At 44.2% G+C, this 7391-nt stretch overlaps 1 pseudogene; it reads right to left on the bottom strand.

Moving 5' to 3' along the window:
• Positions 1 to 5449: 5449 nt before the first annotated feature.
• On the bottom strand, positions 5450 to 7391 carry LOC145789560 (pentatricopeptide repeat-containing protein At4g33990 pseudogene; annotated as a pseudogene).

Raw genomic sequence — 7391 nt, 5'->3', positions numbered from 1 at the left:
TTCAAGCGCAAGCGCCGATCAATCTGTGACTCAGCCAGCCCACGAGTTAACACCATTTGGCTTCCCAAGCTCGCGCCCTGTCTAAGGCAAGGGCAGATTTATTAATCTGGTCGGCCATGTGTTCAAGCGCAAGCGCCGATCAATCTGTGCCTCAGCCGGCCCACGAGTTAGAACCATTCGGCTTCCAAAGCTCGCGCCCTGGCTCAGGCAAGGGCAGATTTATTAATCTAGTCTAGTCGGCCATGTGTTCAAGCGCAAGCACCGACCAATCTGTGCCTCAGCCAGCCCACGAGTTTGACCCATTCGGCTTCCCAAGCTCGCGCCCTGGCTAAGGCAAGGGCAGATTTATTAATCTGGTCTAGTCGGCCATGTGTTCAAGCGCAAGCGCCGATCAATCTGCACCTCAATCGGCCCACGAGTTAGAACCATTCGGCTTCCAAAGCTCACACCTGGCTAAGGCAAGGGCAGATTTATTAATCTGGTCTAATCGGCCATGTGTTCAAGCGCAAGCGCCGATCAATCTGTGCCTCAGCCAGCCCACGAGTTAACACTATTCGACTTCCCAAGCTCGCATCCTATCTAAGGCAAGGGCATATTTATTAATCTGGTCGGCCATGTGTTCAAGCGCAAACGCCGATCAATCTGTGCCTCAACCGGCCCACGAGTAAGAACCATTCGGCTTCCAAAGCTCGCGCCCTGGCTAAGGCAAGGGCAGATTTATTAATCTGGTCTAGTCGGCCATGTGTTCAAGCGCAAGCGCCGATCAATCTGTGCCTCAGCCAGCCCACGAGTTAGAACCATTCGGCTTCCCAAGCTCGCGCCCTATCTAAGGCAAGAGCAGATTTATTAATCTGGTCAGCCAAATACCTAAGCTAAGTAGTCAATCTAACCATAACCGAAAACAATATCATTCATCAACAACATTTTCCTTAGCAAGTTGAGCACAAATCATGAAATTTTATATACGCAAATTAAAAGACAAAAAAAAAAAAAAAAAACTACAAGCCCACATGAAAATGCCTGGCAAACAACTACGACTGTAGCAACACATAAAAAATACCAAATTAACAACTGTAAAACTACATTCGACATTCTAAAAACTATGTTAGTCGCCCAGATCAGCCATCGGAATCAGACTCCAATGGCTCAACATCCACTTGCTCATATGGTATTGACACAGTCAATGAAACTTCAGTAGCAGCAAGGTCCTTGTGCCAGCCATGTTTGAATCCCCGATTTTCAAACTTAGGGACTTGGTCCAAATACTCGGCGAGTCCAGCATTCTTCCCAGCCTTGAATACTTTGGAAGCCTCTGAGTCGGCTGTTTCCTTCGCTACCTTCATTTCAGCTAACTCAGCCTCCAGTTTGGAGACCGCCTTCTGGGCCAATTTAAGCGCATCTTCGCTCGCGTCCGCCCTCTTCTCGGCATCCGATCTCAACTGATCGGCGCTACGAGCCCTCTCCATCTCGGCCTCGGCCCTTGAGGCTTCTTTGTTCGCCCTCAAAACCTCAACCTCGGCCCTTCTCCTCTGGTCCTCAACTTTCTTTCGTAAATGACCAATCTGCTTGATGGCATCACAAAGGCGACAACCCATATCGGCTATCCTGCCGACGGTCTGCAAAACAAGAATTTAAAACCATAACTTCAACAGCACTTGGATTAAGTGCAGCAAAATCCGAATACCTACCAAAAGTGCCGATTGGGCCGCTAGTGCTGTCGCATTCAGATCTGGTTCCACCCGGAAAGCCTCCCTGTCAGACGGCAACAACACGGACGTAGCCAAGCTGAATGCGACTTCTGGATCTTTAAGCGCCGAAACATTAGAAGAAAACGGCATGTTTTTTATCATTGGCTGAATGACAAATGGAACGATCACATTCGATCCCTCTAATCGAGGATGTTTGCAACCTTGTTCTTCTGAGCCGGCATCAAACTCGGCAGGGCGTTTCTCTGCCTTTTCCTCAACCTCTTGGCCCGCCTGCACGATTAAAGTAGATTCGGCATTTTGATTTGTTACCGTCTCCTCAGTAACGCGCAAAGACTCTGATTCGCTAATAGGCAGGGAGAGTTGAGATTCGTTGGCGGGTGATACTTCAGACGGAAGGGCCTCCGCTCTTCACCGCGCGGCCAGCCTTTCCGCATTCGCCTTCCTGGCAAGTTTTGTCAGGCTTAACCCGACCATATCTGCGGGGCCTGCGTCGGAAAGGTCCTTTATGCCGTGAAAAATGCCGTCAAGTGAAAGATCCCCTCGTCCCGAAGTGGATGGAAGATTGGCCGAATTCAATACGTCGCCAAACTCGGTTTCAGACTGATTTGATTTGGTAACATTAGCTACATCCCGCTCCGAATCAGACCCCTCAAAACCAACCTGCCTCAAATTTTTGAAGTCGGACAAAATAAGAGCGATAAGAGAATCTTCACCCTTCGGAACCGGGATATTTTCCGCCGCCGAGAAAGTCATATATGTCGGCTCGTAACGAAGCAGAACGTGGGCCGCCCTCCCCTATTTTCGAAGACTTCGATGGCCGAAATACTTGAGCACGACTTTGATATCCGAAAGAACGGCGTCGTCAGTTAAAGACAGAACTTTCTTCAAATCGTTCCCTGCACAAGTCAAGCTGTAACATTTCAAAAAAGAGGCTTTACAACAAAAATGAGCAAATAATAAAAGCGAGAAAGCAATCAGCCACCTAGCTCTCCCCTCCGATTAGGAATAGGGTCGACGTGATCCTCCTCTTCGTTGAATTCCTAGTTACCCTGGACAACGACCATAACATCAACAACTCGTTTCCTAGAATTGGAAAGCATAGTAATTAGCTAATGGTCGATATCCATGGCCCTAAGAAAGTAACGCCCGTGCTGACCAGAAGACTTAGCCAAGGCATAGCAATGCCGGATGGCTGGAATGCCAAGGTTAATTCTAAGGTGACAGTTGAGCGCTATAACCCCCATTATAATTCTAAAGAAATTGACATTGGATTGGGAAGGGATTAAACCCCAATGGCGGAGCACTGCCCTAAGAAACGGGTGAAGGGGAAACGGACTCCACCCTCTGCGATTGACAGAAGAGGAAAGACAATCGTGGTTTTGTCCACCCTCTCCATATCAAGAGTGCCGTCTGCCACAAGCAACAAATGGATATCATCAGGAATGGAGAAATGGCATCTAAAGCCAGCAATTCGATCTGACGAGAGGAGGTCTTTTAAATGTTTCGCCATATCCTACAGTTTATAAGAATATACCAAGGAAGGAATAAATCAAAAAGAGAACTTACAAAGGATGAAGAGGGTATCTGAGAAGAGAGTTGCAGGGACGACTCAAAAGGCAACCCAGCGATGAACGTCATAAAATGCATACTCGAAAGGACGTCAAAATTTTAAATCACAATAAATAAACATGTATGAAGGGGCGGGAAATCGGCACGACAATCGAAAGGGGTGCGCTTAGATATCCGCATGAAGATGAGGCCAACCGCCAAATTTCGGCTCTGGCTTTTCAAAATACGGAACCAAGCACTCCAGCCAACTGTCGCCGGTAAAGTGCTTGGGGGGCAATTGTGGGAGCTGAATAAACGGAAGAGTCGGAAGGTGCGAACCCCAAAAATCAGGTATTATTCGGCTCCGTACTGTGTGAAGGCCGAATATGTTATGAAGGCCGAATATCCAGAGATCAGTAGTTCTGAATAAATAAAAGAGGAATGGGATGAAAGTAGGCTCAGGCCCCGAGGCCCAAAAAGCAAGTATAAATACAAGAACCACGGATCTAGAGAGGTATGTAAGAATCACTTCACTTAACTTAGTAAACAAGCTATCTTAAGTGTCTAAACTGACTTGTCCGTCGGAGTGCTAATTCCGGCACCCCCGACCGGAGTGTTTGTATCTTTTCAGGTGACTAGCTGAGGATCACTAGCGTCTCCCAGGATCTGAAGAGAACCACTTCTCCACAGGTATATTAGATAAAGTTTTCCCTAGTGAACTTACTGAATGTCGGGCGTGTAAACTTGCCAAAATGACAGCCTTACCTTTTCGTAAAAATACTTATATATCTGATACACTGTTTTCTTTAGTTCATACTGATGTTTGGGGCCCTTCTCCTATTTTCACCAAATGGGATTCAGCATACTATGTGTCATTTGTTGATGACTGCACCCGTTACACTTAGGTTTATCTTATGACTTATAAGTCTGATTTCTATCAAATATACCGTACCTTTCAGTCTATGATTACAAGTCTAACTTGGGTGGGGAATATTTTAAAAATGAGTTCTGTGAGTATTTGGCCAATTTGGGTACTATTCACCAAACTTCCTGTATAGATACACCTGCCCAAAATAGTCTAGCCGAGCGTAAACACCGTCATCTCCTTCAAAGAGCTAGGTCTCTTCTTCTCTCTGCCTCAGTTCTGACTCCATTCTAAGGGGAGACAGTTCTTACTGCTGCTTTTCTTCTCAACCGCATGCTTACTCCCTTTCTTTCTGGTTGGACTCCTTATAAGGCTTTGTTCTTCTAAATTTCTAACTACTCTCTCCTTCGTGTGTTTAGATCTACCTATTTTGTCCTTCTTCCCTACAAAGATAGGACCAAACTTAGTATCCAATCTATCCTCTATGTCTTTTTGGGTTATAGTCCTATCAGAAAGACTATCGGTGTTACGACCTTGTTTCCCGTCATCTTTATGTTTCTGGTCATGTTTCTTTTCTTGAACGTCTACATTACTTTTAGCTTCCTCCTCTCACCGCTCCAGTTTTCAAAAAGGATTTGGTTCATATTGATCCATTTCCTTTTGAGATCCCGTCTAATGAGTACATCTCCACAGTTCCTTCTAAGCTTGTTCCATCTTCTCCTCCAGCTGCTTCTCCTCCTTCGGTTTCTTCTCCTCCTCCGTTGTTAGTTTATTCTCGTCGCAAAGCTCCTCCTCCACCGGTTGTCTTTGCCCCTACTGCTGATCCTCCTGCTTTTGACGACTCTGATCCTACTGCACATCGATATCCTACTCAAGCGCGTCATCTTCCAAACAGGTTGGGTTGGTCCAATACATGTTTTTCTACTTCCTATCGTACTTTTTTGTCTTCTATTCACTCTTTTTCAAAACCCCAGTCTTACAAGGAGGCCTATGAGGATCCTTATTGGGTTCAAGCTATGGAGGATGAGTTGTCTGCATTACAGGACCCAAGTGCTCGTTTTCTATAATGTAGACAACTCATCCTTCATAGCTTGAACCCAATGAAGATCTTGACAGGCCTCCTTGTAAGACTGGGGTTTTCAAAAAGAGTGAACAGCAGACAAAAAAGTACGATGGGAAGCAAATAACCTAACCAATCCTAAATAGGAAACAATATTCACATAATATATAATATACTAATATTATTCTCACAGCTCTCACCTTGAATGGTTGAAAGACAAAGTCAGTGATCCAAACTGTCAATTTTTCTGAATGATATATCAGTATTCCAAGTCACCAATAATCCCCACAAGAACAAATGTCATCCTTGAAGTCATGGAAGCAGTTCAAATCCCTCACAATAATCTTCATCTCTGTAATCTTCGATATGAATTTAGTCACATTGTGGCAATCCCCACAAACGCGCAAGTTCTTGAAATCCAAATTGGACTCATAGGAGGGGTGCTGATAATTCCATACGCGAGAGCCAATTTCTCACTATAACTCATAAGAATATACTCTTTTTTATCCTCCTCCACATCCTGCAACACAAAGCTATTGTCTGGAGTATAACCAATGATCTTAATCTTAGCTGCTAAAATCTCTAACTCCTTGTAGATCTCCTCACAGTACGAATGAGATTGGTTCCCAGTATAAAAGACATCAATCCTGTTGTTCAGTTCAATTGAACCCCAGCCAGGTGTCTTCTTCAATCCACAGTCTCTAGCTAATGATCTCACTTCATCTGTACGTTCCCACTTTCCAACATTTGCGTATATATTCGATAATAAAACATAGTACCCAACATTTTTTGAATCAACTTCAAATAAGCAATCTGAAGCGCATTTGCCCAACTCAATATTTCCATGGATTCGACAAGCTCCAAGAAGAGCACCCCAAATCGAAGCATCAGGCCTTAAAGGCATATTCTTGACAAAAGTATATGCCTTTTTTAGGTATCCAGTTCTACCAAGCAGGTCTACCATACAGCCATAATGCTTCAAACTAGGTTCGATTCCATACTCTTCTTGCATTACCCGAAAGCACCACTGACCCTGACCAACTAAGCCCGAATGGCTACAAGCTGACAATAGAGATACAAAAGTAACATGATCGAGCTTTACCCCCTCATCCTGCATAGCTTGGAATAGCTGCATAGAAGTCTCACCATGTCCGTGAATCCCATGACACAATATTATGGCATTCCATAGAACTAAACTCATCATGAGCACTTCATGGAACGAGGACATTGCGTCGTCTAATCTCCCACCTTTTTCCATACAGGTCAATGAGGCAAGTACCAACATAGACATCCAAGTGAAGATTGGCTTTTGAAATACAACCGTGAGTTTTCATCGCCAGCTTCAAGGCTCATAGATGAGAGTAAGCTGGTAAAATGCTTACCCAAGTCCCTTGGTTTGGAATTACATCCTCGCACGCTTCCATCATGCAGAACACTTCAATAGCCTCACTTGCCAGACCATTCTAACCATAACTTGTAATCATCATGTTCCATGAAACCACATCCTTTAAACGAATTTCTTCAAAAACTCTACACTCAGAATCAATAATACCCAACTTTGCATACATGTCCACGACAACACTTCCAACAACATCTTTCAGAATCCAATATCTCCTTGTGATGAACCATGACCGGACCTGCCACTTCGGCAATCCCTAGACCGAGCAACATTGGACGCCAAGCTCACTAGTGTCAACACATCAAGCTAAATTCCATTTGACTGCATCTCACCAAAGAACTTAAGTGCAGTATATGGATGAGCATTCTGCTCATATGCAACAATTATTGAGTTCCATGACACCAAATCTCTAACGAACATCTGGTCGAAAACCTTTTATGCTTGCCGAATGTTTCCAAATTTGGCATACATATTAATCAATACATTGGACACAAACACATCAAACTCCAACACATGCTTTATGACATATAAATGAATCAGCATTCCATGCAAAATATCATCCATTTGTGCACACGAAGGAAGAATAGTTGAAACAGTGACAAAATCCATCTTCATCCCCTCAAATCTCATCTCATCCAAAACACCCAATGCCTCTGAAGCATTCCCATTTTGACAAAACCCAAAAATCATAGCGTTCCAAGAACCCCTATCTTTGAATGGCATATCACAAAATATTTTATAGGCAACAGTAAGATAGCCAAAGCGACAATACATATGCACCAAAGAAGCAGCCATAAAGACATCCCATTC

Source organism: Camellia sinensis, chromosome 1 (assembly GCF_055761805.1).
Source record: "Camellia sinensis isolate YWXY chromosome 1, ASM5576180v1, whole genome shotgun sequence".
Classification (NCBI taxonomy): Eukaryota; Viridiplantae; Streptophyta; class Magnoliopsida; order Ericales; family Theaceae; genus Camellia; species Camellia sinensis.
The sequence above is the reverse complement of the archived record's forward strand: the minus strand, read 5'-3'. Positions and strand labels throughout refer to the sequence as shown.